At 38.2% G+C, this 13,410-nt stretch overlaps 1 long non-coding RNA gene across 1 annotated transcript; it reads right to left on the minus strand.

Annotated features, from left to right (window-relative positions):
* Nucleotides 1–3,440: 3,440 nt before the first annotated feature.
* LOC147834800 (uncharacterized) lies at nucleotides 3,441–11,370 on the minus strand. Its single transcript, XR_015502600.1, has 4 exons — nucleotides 9,365–11,370; nucleotides 6,879–8,757; nucleotides 6,009–6,803; nucleotides 3,441–5,810 (listed from the first exon to the last, which is right to left on the minus strand). It is a non-coding gene; the product is annotated as an uncharacterized LOC147834800 (long non-coding RNA).
* Nucleotides 11,371–13,410: the final 2,040 nt, after the last annotated feature.

Genomic DNA, 13,410 nt, shown 5'->3' on the forward strand with positions numbered 1-13,410 from the left:
GTAGGACTGGCTAATTCAACTTGTGAGAGAATCTTGTGTATCAGAATTTCATGCAATAATGAAGTGTGGTTAGTTTTTCAGTATTTGACCAAAAGTCAAGGTAAACATTTATTTCTAGGCTTTACTAGAGACACTGTCACATTGACAGATGCCAGTGACATATTCCAAGAGCTTGCCACTTCGGCGGTGCCAGCTGTTGGAGGCCCACACTAAATATCTCACATGCACACACTCTCTAGACACCTCATTCTCATCATTCTTAACAAAGAACATCATTCAGAGGTGTTGAATGACATACAGCAGCCCCAAAAAATTGCCCTTAGAAGACTGAGGCAGAGATTTTGCGAGTGAGTGTTTCTGTATCTTTGAGTGCACTGCAGTTTTTTTTTAGTTTTTTTTTTTTTACAGTAGATGCAAAAGAGAATGACAGAGAGATTGAATGTGAGCTCTACTCACATCTCTTCTCTTCAAACTTCTTTCAAACATTTCCTCAGTCAAAATACATGCAATTATAGGATACTGGCTCTAGGGAATTCATGTGATTGTTTGTGGTATTTTGATGGTCTCCTTTATAGTAGAAGAAAAATACAAAAAAATATGTAGTGCCTTTAGTGTAAATGCATTTTAGTGATGCAATTGCAATTGGCTAGCTTCTCTTGCATCTCTTTGGATGACTTGTGTCCAGATTTCAACAAAAGCCTTCTGTCACACTGGAGAATATCAGAAGTAATTTTTAAAACACACAGAAATTAATCCAGGAATGCTTCTCAAGCTTGTACAACGGTCTGCAATTCTTTGACAGCCGTGTCAATACAACGCATCTATTTGAGTATATCTTGCCACACCTTAATTCCAACAAGCAGTTCAGGAGAACTGAACATCGGTCTAAATGTTCAACCTTTGTCTCAACGTCTGTTCTTTCATTTTTGCCCATGTATGCAGGTGATTAGACGGGGTAAACAATCAAAATTGGATGTTTAGGGAAGCAAAACAAAAAAAAAAATATGACAAATGGTTTATATACAGTCTGCAAAGTTATCTCTTTTATATTGCACTTTAGTGTATCAAGCAAAACTTTTAGCATCAGAAACTTAGGGCACTATGCTATCCGAACAGTGCCCAAGCCCGTTTCCCAGATCGTTTTAAAAGTGTGAGTGCTCTGAATAGGGCTCAGGCGCAGTTTACTTGGCCAGCCCTGGCCCAGTTGAAAGAGATGTGCCAGAGCATGGTTCACTTGGGCTCAAACGAGTGATACCCTTATAGTGTGAGTGCAAGCGCGCCTGAGCCCGAAACTGATAAGACGTCACTTTTAAGGGACTGTTTCATATGTATTTATTAATCCTTCTTACTGTTCAATGAACGCAAGTTGTTGTTGATTATTAAAGACGCAAACCCCTTACTGCACGACAGCTGCACCTTTAGCAAACCTCCTAATCCCTGCAGCACGAGGACTTTATGATCTGTTCGGCAAAATATTTGACTGCGTGTCACTGCATCCCAAATGACTAACACGATATAACTAAAGAAATAGTAAATAAGTAATCGCCTATCTGTAATCGGCCTACTGTAGACCAGTTACTTTTCAAATATGTTTGTGCATCATGTATCACACACCAAGATTAATTATGGTTGGATATTTTCCAAAAACGGCCCCAATCACATTCTTATCTCATTTTTATCAGTCAACGAGAATGTCAGTATTTATTAATTATAGTAGTTAAAAAAAGTTGTTGATAAATAAATATTAACACTGAGTTACAGTCATAGCGCCATCTGCTGACATAAAGAAGTTTGCAGCTAATCAATGACTTTGTCAGTATTTTAAAATATTTTTCAGCTTAATCTTGCCCAGCATTCTCAGTCATACTGACCGTGCATGACACATGGGACTTGAGCGTCAACTCTTGACCGAGGGCATTTCTGAAGTTGGGGCTGATGTGATCGTCATAGCAGTGTCAGCCAATGAAATTAGTTTGTAATTGGTTACTATCTGAGCTGGGGTATTTGGATAAAGCGATCTGATTGGCTGTTTCTGTTGGCGCTTGAAAAGTTGAGAATTTCCTAACTTCTGCATTGAGCAACGCCACTGAAGTGGTGCTGACGGATCCACCACAGTGCAGTTTGGCAACGCCTGATGTCACCCATTCAAAGTACATGGGAAGCGTTGACACTGACATCTTGTGTTAATGAGGCGTAAGGCCACCAGCTAGCAGTGAGCCGGGGTGCGAGATTCATCGCTACTTACAGCTCTTATGTTTGTTTTAGCATTGTGTACATGACCAATGTAATTTAGAATTGGCTGCAGGTGGAGTTTGTTCATAAATGGATACTCCACCCAAACAAAATGAAACCCATGTTGTTCTAAAACTGAATGGTTCTGTTGTTTTAGTGAAAGATAAAACAGGATATATTTAGAAATGTCTCAGAGCTTCTTGTCTACACAATTGAAGTCAATGGGCTTTGTTGTTCATTCTTCAGAATTTTCTTCTTCTTTGTGTTCTGTAGATGAACATCAAGCAGGTTTGAAAAGACATGCGGGTCAATAAGTTATAATTGAGTTTTCATTTCTAGTTTGGAAAAAAATTACACATGCTAAACAGCTTATGATGTTTAACCTAATGTGCTCCTGTCAACTCTAGCCTTATATAAACTTCCAACCCATCTTCTGTTTATCCACAAATCTTTCTCGTTTAACTGACAATTTTCCATAGCGACTTTGCAGTTTTGTAATCTGGCCTCAAGCTTGTTTGTGTGCAAATCTTTCGGCAGTTTTGTTTGTGGCTTGTCTGACTCCCTGCTGAGTGTAAGTACACTTGTGTGTGTGCTCCACTTCTTTTGTCTGGCTGCTTCTTGTCAGGAAATCTGTCTGTTTCTGACATCACCCTTCAGCACAGAATCATACACTCATCCTTTTAGCCATATTTTATCAATTGGACCACTGGTTTTGCATGCAGACAATTTGCAGGTACCCCTGCTGTTATTTTTCCTCTTTTTCCCACAGTATAGGCAATGAATTCTGTGGTTTATCACTGTAAATACACACAGCTGTGATGAGGGTTTACTGTCTCACAAGATCAGCATTAGCTATTTTTGATAGTGTATAAAACCCCCTTTAAAACATCTAAAGCTGCCTTCACACATAAGATGACATTTTTCACCATTAGTTACACAAAATATTAGCAGAAGTATCTGTTTTTTATGTTCATACACTGTATATTTACAAAATAGAAACTAATAATGGTTTTAGTTCTAGCAATGTAGTTTTGGGAACTACAGTAATTTAACTAGAATACAGCGATTTTTTTCATTTAACCATACACATCTCCAGTGTAATATTTTAAAGTGTTAGAATCAGGATAGATTATGTGTAGTGCTACATGCTGTAATAGTTGATTTAGTGCTCCCTTTTGCTGTTTTATTCTCATAATGAGTATGCGTATGCTCCATTTCTGTATCAAGAAACGCACAACAATGCAATAGAAACACAGCTGTAATCGTGGTGTTCACATCCTTTAGTTGTTGATTTTGTTGTATGCTTTTTTGCTGCTTGTTCAAATCACTTATTTAAAATGAGTTGAAACAACACAATACTTGAATTTTTTGAGGACAACTTAATTGTTTTATCTTCAATTTCAATTACAAATCGATTGTGTGGAACCAAACATTTTTTACAATGTAGACCAGGGGTGTCCAAACTCCTGTCCTGGAGGGCCGGTGTCCTTTAGATTTTAGCTCCAACTTGCCTCACACCTGCAAGAATGTTTCTTAAAAGTCTAGTAAGAGCTTGATTAGCTAGCCCAGGTGTGTCTGATTGAGGCTGGAACTAAACTTTGCAGGACAACGGCTCTCAAGGACCGAGTTTGGACATCCCTGGTATAGACCGTGCAAATGTAACTAGAAAATGACCCAGAGGAAAATTACTGTAGCTTGCAGAAAAATATATTTTTTTATTAAAAATAAAAACAAAAAACAAAACACTAGAACTGTGTTATATATAGTCTTTGCTTACTTAAATTATCTAAAATCTTTGAAGTATTGTTAAATTTTAAGTAGTGACATGGTCTTTGTCATTTTGGTAATAATGTCAAACAACCTCCATCCAGTTTGGTTTTATAAAAAACAGTGAAACACCAAAGACACTTTATTATGTTGTGTGATTTATTAGACTGCATTGTAACAGGATTATAACAGAACCCAAAGTTTATTTATTTACATTTTTAAATATTAAGTATGATGAAATAGTGCTGCTTTTTCCAAACATGATCATGACTGGAAGAACTGAAATTGGTGCACTATGCCATAATAAAAGCTATGCTGCTTTTGTGTCATGCTGTGCTCAAACCTCATCAGAAATTGCTTCAGTGTTTCATTTTCACAGCTTTCTTCCTTGATTTTCCTTCATCATAGTCCCTTATTTATTAGGGGTCGCCACAGCAAAATGAACCGCCAACTATTTCAGCCTATGTTTCACACAGTCGATGCTCTTCTTGCTGCAACCCACTACAGGGAACCACTCATACACTCTGGCATTCACAAACATACTCATACACTAATGTCCCAGAAAAAACCCACCAAGTGCACCCAGAGAAAACCCACCCAGAGCACCCTGAGAAAACCCGCACGGACATGGGGTGAACAGAACAGAAGGTTCTTGCTGTGAGGCAACATTGTCTCTGCTAAATACTTCCCCCATAATAATACATTTTGAATACTTTAGCTCACAGGTGTCAAACTCAGTTTCTGGAGGCCCACAGCTCTGCACAGTTTACCTTTAACTCCAATTAACACACCCCATCTAACTAATTGAGTCCTTGAGGTTTGTTTGAAAGCTACAGTTAGTTTGCTGAAGCAGGGCTGCGGCTCTTTAGGAGTTTGACACCCCTGCTTTAGTTTCTCCATGAACATCAATTCTCCAGGAGTTCAATAGGACATAATAAACTCCATATGAGTCCACACTCAGTCATGGCGTCATCATGCTATACCTTTGTTTGTTTCGAATGTGCGCTTAGCAGCAAAAATTATATACTGTGTCCTTAAGTTGCACATTTGTCAATCTGATGGAAAATGAATGACACTAATCACTGGTGCAGTGGTCTGAAATGTTTTAAATATATTATTTCTGTCCCCTTTCAGAGGTAGATAAATTTGATCAGATTGCCTTCATAGTTTAAACAATTATGTGATCAAAGGTGTTTAAATGGCTACACAAATGCACCTACTCTACTCGTTCATTCATTTTCTTTTCGGCTTAGTCCTTTTATGGATCTAGGGTCGCCACAGCGGAATGAACCGCTAACTTATCCAGCACATGTTTTACGCAGTGGATGCCCTTCCAGCTTCATCCCATCTCTGGGAAACATTCATACACACTCATACACTACGGACAATTTAGCCTACCCAATTCACCTGTACCGCATGTCTTTGGACTGTGGGGGAAACCGGAGCACCCGGAGGAAACCTACGCAAACACAGGGAAAACATGCAAACTCCACACAGAAACGCCAACTGACCCAGCTGAGGCTCAAACCAGTGACCTTCTTGCTGTGAGGCGACAGTACTACCTACTGCGCCACTGCGTTGCACCTACTCTACTCCTACTGAGCTAATACTATGGGACATGTTGTGAAAAAGTGCACCAAAACAAGGTTTTTGGTCTTCACTGAATTTTACAAAAACACAGGTTATGATCAAACAGTAGTTGCCATGAACTTCATTCTCATTCACTTTTATTTCCTCTTACTCACAAGCTACATAACATAGGTTTGTATGGTTAACAGTTCTCAAGTGTTTAACTAAGTGCTCATGCAAAACTGCTGTAGAGCAGTGGTGCTCAATCCTGTTCCTGGAGATCTACCTTCCTGCAGATTTCAGTTGCTACCCATATCAAACACACCTGCCTGTAATTATCATGTGATGTTCAGGTCCTAATTAATTGGTTCAGGTGTGTTTGATATGGATAGCAACTGAAATCTGCAGGAAGGTAGACCTCCAGGAACAGGATTGAGTACCCCTGCTGTAGAGTGTGATGAAATAAAAGAAAATGAAATGGTCTTTGTAAATTGGGTCACACAGTGCCATTTCAAGGACAACTCAAAGGAAATAGATATCAGATATATGATCTGGATCACAAAACCATGTGTTGTTATGTATAGGTATATACACTCACTGGCCACTTTATTAGGTACACCTTATTAGTACTGGGTTGGACCCACATTTGCCTTAAGAACTGCCTTAATTCTGCATGGCATATATTCAACAAGGTTCTAAAATATTCTCTTAGAGATTTTGGTCCATGTTGACATAATAGCATCACACAGTTGCTGCAGATTTGTCGGCTGCACATCTATGATGCTAATCTTCCGTTCCACTACATCCCAAAGGTGCTCTATTGGACTGAGTCTGTTGACTGTGGAGGCCATTTGAGTATAGTGAACTCATTGTCATGTTCAAGAAACCAGTCTGAGATGATTCATGCTTTATGACATGGCACATTATCCTGCTAGAGGTAGCCATCAGAAGATGGGTACACTGTGGTCATAAAGGTATGGACATGGTCAGCAACAATACTCAAGGTAGACTGTGACATTGGTCTTCTGCTGCTGTAGCCCATCTGCCTCAAGGTTGGACGTGTTGTATGTTCAAAGATCCTCTTCTACATACCTGGGTTGTAACGAGTGGTTATTTGAGTTGTTGTTGGCTTGGATATTTTCTCTTTTTTGGACCATTTTCTTTAAACCTTATAGATGGTTGTGTGTGAAAATCCCAGTAGATCAGCAGTTTCTGAAATACTGAGACAAGCCCATCTGACACCAACAACCATGCCACATTCAAAGTCACTTAAATCACCTTTCTTCCCTATTCTAAAGCTCAGTTTGAACTGCAGTAGATCGTCTTGACCATGTCTACATGCCTAAATGCATTGAGTTACTGCCATGTGATTGGCAGATAAGAAATTTACGTTAACTAGCAGTTGGACAGGACCTAATTACATACCTAAGTGACAATAGCGTAAAATACATTGTATGTCAAAAATATTGAAAATCATTGAAAATTAATAAAAACATTAGAATATTAAGTAAATATCCAACTCCATGAGGATATTTTGTAAATGTCCAAGACTTTTTTAGTAATGCACATTTAAAAGCACCTAATTTCTACAACTTAACAGGTGAATTTCTTAACCAAATATTAGGATTTTTTCTAACCAGATTTTCAAATAATTCTATCCATTCTAGTGCACCAAAAAATACATCAATGCAATGCTTATTTTTTTAGCTTTCAGATGATGTAAAAATTTCAATTTTCAAAAGTTGACCCTAACTTATTTTGTGGTCTACAGTCACATATATCATTCAGTTTAAGACAGCTCTCTGAAACATCTATCGTTTCACCAAACATGCAATAATTAACTTCAAGACTGAACAAAGTGGTGAGTTTTAAGTTTTTTTTCCCCCCAAGCTTTCACTTAACTCCCTGGACTCTCATAAAAAGTGTATTTGAATTCTAAAGGCGCTGCACTTCATGTCCAATATAAGACTCTCTTTATTTTTGAAAGGACCTGGGTAGGGTTGCACCAGCTGCTTGTAAGTTCTTTCTGCAACTTAAGTTCACAATAGGCGCTTAGTAACTACTAGCTAGTTTGTAACTAAATTTGTTCTCACTTCGGTTGCGCCACATGTTCTTAAAGCAAACCGTAGTTAGTAGGTTGTAAGCTCTCCGTAAAGTCATGCATAGTCACATTTCTTTTTATCATCTCGAGCTTCTCAATGTAAACTAATTGCCATCATCTCTTTTCTACCATTATACATGGGGGGGGGTGCTGTTGTAAATATTTAGTTGGAAAGTTGCGTTACGTTAAAACTAACAAATGTTGAAATACCAAAAAAATTCATTCAACTCTTTTGAGATGCTATGGGAACTCAACATGCCCCCATACACTTACAGGAGGAACACCTGGACAAGTGAAAACTTTTCAGAAAGTCCAGCTGCCACAGTTTTTTCAACCTTCCTCATGTCAGCTCTTTTAAAGTGGTAAACCAGCACTCCAAATGACCCGGGCAGCCTGCCTTGAACCTGAGCCAGCTCCGTTAAACACTCTCTTCATCGCCACCTTAAAACACCCCTGTGGGCCAAACCCAGTTGTATGGGAAAGCTTTCACACGGTGCAAGCAAAGAACGGGAAATGGCAGGAAGGAAGAATTAATAATGTATCCGCATCCACAAAAAACCAATCAAACACATCCGTTTATTCAAATTTCTTTACTTAATTCATCAGTTCACATTGTTTCCTCATTCCAAAGCAATTCCTGGATGCTTTTTCACCACAACCCACTAAAACACTTTAATGGTTTTAACACTAGACTGGTAATCTGATATTTCCCAAAAGCTCACGTCTGAATCTGCTTTGGGTCTTGCAGACAGATTATCTATTGTAGTGAGCAAGGAGTTGATGATTCCTTCATATTCTCCAGAAATGCAGGCCTGTTTGGTTGTCTGAGTGTTTAAGGGTTGTGGTCACCCGCTGTGAGATTTAGGATTAAGCATGGCTTCTAATTAAATCTGTTAATTACAAATCACGATGATGAAGAATATGCGAATTTGCTCTGAGGCGGTTTTCAAGCCACAAAATGCACTCCTCCACACTCGTGGAATATTTGGTTCATTGAAAGGCATTCTTAAGAGTGATTTCAATTAAATAACAGTTTGACAGTACATGGTGCATAAGATGCTCAAAAAAATCGACATTACATTTTTTTACTTGCATATATTTGGAGCCACAGCCATGTCACCCTGCAGCCCAAGACCGGTTACTCACTGAAGCTAAGCAGGGCTGAGCCTGGTTAGTACCTGGATGGGAGACCGCAAGGGAACACTAGGTTGCTGTTGGAAGTGGTGTTAGTGAGGCCAGCAGGGGGCGCTCAACCTGTGGTCTGTGTGAGTCCTAATGCCCCAGTAAAAGTGAAGGGGACACTACACTGTCAGTGGGCGCCGTCTTTCGGATGAGACGTTAAACCGAGGTCCTGACTCTCTGTGGTCATTAAAAATCCCATGGCACTTCTCGTGAAAGAGCAGGGGTGTAACCCCGGTGTCCTGGCCAAAGTCCCTCTATCGGCCCTTATGATCATGGCCTCCCAATCATCCCCTTCCACCGAATTGGCTCTATCACTGTCTCTCCACTCCACTAATAGCTGGTGTGTGGTGAGCGCCCTGGCGCCGTTGTCCTGTGGCAGCCGTCGCATCATCCAAGTGGATGCTGCACACTGGTGGTGGTGTGGAGAGACCCCCCCTCATGATTGTAAAGCGCTTTGGGTGTATGGTCATACACAATAAATGCGCTATATAAATACACATTACATTACATTACATTACATATATTTATATTTTTTATGGCATAGAATAGATGTTTTGAACATAAATTGACCTAAATATTTTGTGCTAAGTCTTCTTTACTCTCACAATTTCTCTGTATAACTGCTGGAGGGATGCATTAGGAAGAAAAATATCTGTACTTTATATGTTGTTTTTGTTTGAAGTGTCAGTTTAAAATGAGGTGTTGTGCACTGAGCTTTGTGTGCGGTACACTGGGTATCTGTTGAAGCTATCAAGGTAAAGATAGCAGCTGAAAATGTTTGGGTTTTGACTTTCTTTGTTTCTCATCATAAATCATTCAGGAACACATTATAGATTAAAATGAAGAACACAGCTTGATTTTTGATGTCTCTAAACCATCATAGACTGTGCTGCAGACTGTACCTCATGTTTAAAAATGCTTTTGATCTTTACATGAATGGGAAATCTTTTTTTTTTTTTGCCACAGAATAAAAAAATATAACATAGCAACAAGATATTTTAAAAACTATAGTTCTGACAACTTTTTTTATAATTTCAAGATTTAAATGCTAAATTGTATATAACCCCAGAATTCTTGGAAAAAGCTCAGAATTGCACAGCATACAGAATTCTAGAGAGAGAAAAAAATCTAAATTATGAGACAAGCTGGAAATTCTCTGGAAAAAGCATATCAAGATGAAAAAAAAGTACAACATGTTAACTCACAATTAATGTTCATAACTTGCAATTGTGAAATTAAGAGGAACTGGGAGGGTAAAAGTCTGAATTGTAATATGCAAACTCAGAATTACAAGTTAAAAAGTTACAATTAGGAGGAAAACAAAGTCAAAATTGTGAAACAAAATGTCTTTATACTTCCATTATCATACACAGCTATCTGATTAGTATTACAATAGATATTTCTGCAATATGTGCAGAAATCTGGAATCTACTGTACTTATCAAGGAAAAAAACTGAAGTGATGCTCAAAAAATGTTAATATAACTCTATCCCAGGAGGCCACACTTCCGCACATCCTTTGGTGTGAGAGAGCAGATGAGCAGCATGGGTGTACTGAATGTAGGCCAGAGGACATTCACTACTCTAATTGCTTCTTGTCATTGACATAATTCCTGGGAAAATGAGCAAAGCTGGTACATTTGAATTTAGCACAAAGTATACCACCAAGAGTTTTTTATTTTTATATATATTTTTTTCAATTAAAAGATCTATTTTTCTCAATGAGCATTTTTGTTGGTTATTACGAATATAGTTTTTTTTAAACACCTTTTAAACATAATAATCCAGATTCGCAGGAAATCTTTCTGAATAGGCATTTAACTGCCACAAAACATGAAACAAGCAACATAAAGTTTTTTTTTCAAAAATAAAACACACACTCAACAAAATAACTCATTTGATGAACTGATGAATTGAGGGCAAAAACAATTTACACAACTAAATGCAATTGAGTTGGTCCAACATGATTTTATCAAATCATTTTTTTATTAAATTGTATTTTTATTTAACTTAAAGTCAAAGGTCTTATAATATCATGCATGTCTATTATTTGTCATACATTTCAATGTCTCTTAGTTTTGTTTAATGATATCCTAAATGAACTAAGATCCATTTTTAAGCATACTTCATAAGTTACATATACAGTTGCTTAAGCCTGATCTCAGAACTAATTTTAGGACAGTTATTGCTCACTGAGCAAAGCAACAAACTGCATATTTGCCAATTAAGATGCCCACACCCAAAGCATGGGTTCTTCTGCAAGGCGGTAATCTCAAAACTCAAAATGTTGCATGAAACTCTTCTAAATCTTCAAACTGTGAAGATTAAACTCTAACAAGTCTCTTTTATAACTTTAAACATCTAAGATTACCTTTATTGTCAACTATTCCTTCCGTTAGTTCAATCCCATGCAAAGCATACTGGGAACTACAAATCCCCTAACCAGGTAGTGGGACCAACACAATTCTTTATTGTTGCAAAATGCTTAAGGTAACTTAATGGTTAAAGTGGACTGAACATAAAAAAAAAAAAAAATGGCCAAAGAAATGACAAGAATTGAGCTGTTTCAGCTCATTTTAAACAGGCAGTTTGAACAAGCAGCAATAATCATTTGTTTTAGTGCAGTTTTTGTCATATTCTGGTTCTGCAGAGTTAGACGTTCCTGGGTCAACATATTTCGTTGATCCTGGAACATTAGTCCTGTCAGAGAATTTAGTCTAAACGTAATCCCTATACCACTAAACCTAACCCTACTAATAAGTCATCCCTAAAATCAGAGGGAAATGATAGGTGAACAGCAATGATAGAAAAACATTTAATTTCTTTATTTATAAACATAAATTTGTTGTAAAGAGTAAAACCATGTTCTGCAAATCTTTTCATGAACATGGGTTAGAAAACATACATTGATTCTAAAAATTATTTTAGCCCTTTTATAGCAGTGTTTTCTGCTGCACATATTTTGCTATGTATGTATATTTTGGTGCATTTACTGAGTCTTAATAAACTAAAAAATGTTGAATGCAAGACTGTCATTGACTTCCTTGTTTAAAATATTTTCATTAATTTAGTTACGTGGCATCAATCAACTCCACATGCAACCACGTTTAAAAAAAGAAAATTGTCCAACCAACTGGTTTTTGTTGAACCTGAGGAACAAAATTGAATTTATTTTCCTTTCGTGCTTCAGGATTGACTGTGGTGATTATAATTACCACAAGCATGTGGTTTCAGACACTGATTAAACATTTCCCAATGTCACGAGACATTCGGCAGACATTTTGAATGTGCAGCATATCCCAGATGAGCTTATGCCATGTGTTTCCACTGTAGCATGTCTAGACTGAATGTTGGCACCGTATATCACCTCTTTCTCTCTACTTAAAGAAAAGAAGCTGATGTCATAATAAAGCATAGTAATGCTGGATAAGCCTGTGAAGACTCAAAATGTATGGCAAGCTGTTTTAACATATAAATATTAAAACAAACTAGTTTTAATTATTAACTACTAGAGTTTATTCTTAGGCGCGACATGGATGCTAAAGGTGTCGCACACCAGTCACACCACACTGTGGCAAGCCATGCCTTTTAAAATTTGTTTTTGTGAGTGTACGCGCACCAGTGCTGTCATTCGACATCAATTTGCATTGCTTAGTGACATATAGACAACCATGTAAAGACATGACCTGGTGTGTGTCAAGCTTAACTGGATAGCAAGGTTTACTCACAGTAAGAACGCTCGAGGCCTGGTTGGGTCTGGAGGCCTATCTGTATAGAGTTTGCATGTTTTGCCTGTATCTGCATGGGTTTCCTCCGGTTTCCCCCACAGTCCAAAGACATGGGAATAAGAATGAGAGAGTGTGTGGTGTGGGTGTTTCCTTGCACTGAGGGTTGCTCTCCCCCTTGATGCTGAACCGGCATCGCGATCCTCCGCTTACCCCCTTCGCAAAAGCAACAAAACGATCCACATCCACACTGGCACTTCATCTAGCATTTCTGAACAGCCCTCCATCCACACTATATTGATGAAAACGCACATCACGTGACTGCAAACACACAAACCCTCCGTCATGCTGCAGCGTATGAGCGTGTTTGAACTCCAGCAGTCAGAAGGTGCTTTGAGCACAAAACCCCAGAGAGTAGTACACGTCGGACAGTTTATCAAGGATGTACCGCTGGATCGCGTCTCACTATAGTTGTTTAACGTGATATTTAATTAATCTTGATCTATCTAATGACTCGGTCTTCGGTCTTTTGAATCTATCTGGTAACGTGTCACAGCGTCAGTACACTGCTCCAGTCTTTCACATTCACGCTTGTACTTAGTCATTTTAGTGAAAACCTCAGATAATATTGGTTAGTTCCTGTTGGTTGTGCACCTTTTTTTACCAACCAACTTTTTATTGACACAGATCACTCTGCCTTATCATACCAGAGTCCTGCGGAAAAAGTGATTGACAGGTGGTAATTTGTGTGTAAATTATTTTTCTGTATTTATGATTTGGTTATGGGTAAAACAAAGAGCTTGGCAGGTAGTTGAAACGGTAGATAACAAATACT

The sequence above is a fragment of the Danio rerio genome, chromosome 11 (genome assembly GCF_052040795.2).
Source record: "Danio rerio strain M-AB ecotype USA chromosome 11, GRCz13ab, whole genome shotgun sequence".
Classification (NCBI taxonomy): domain Eukaryota; kingdom Metazoa; phylum Chordata; class Actinopteri; order Cypriniformes; family Danionidae; genus Danio; species Danio rerio.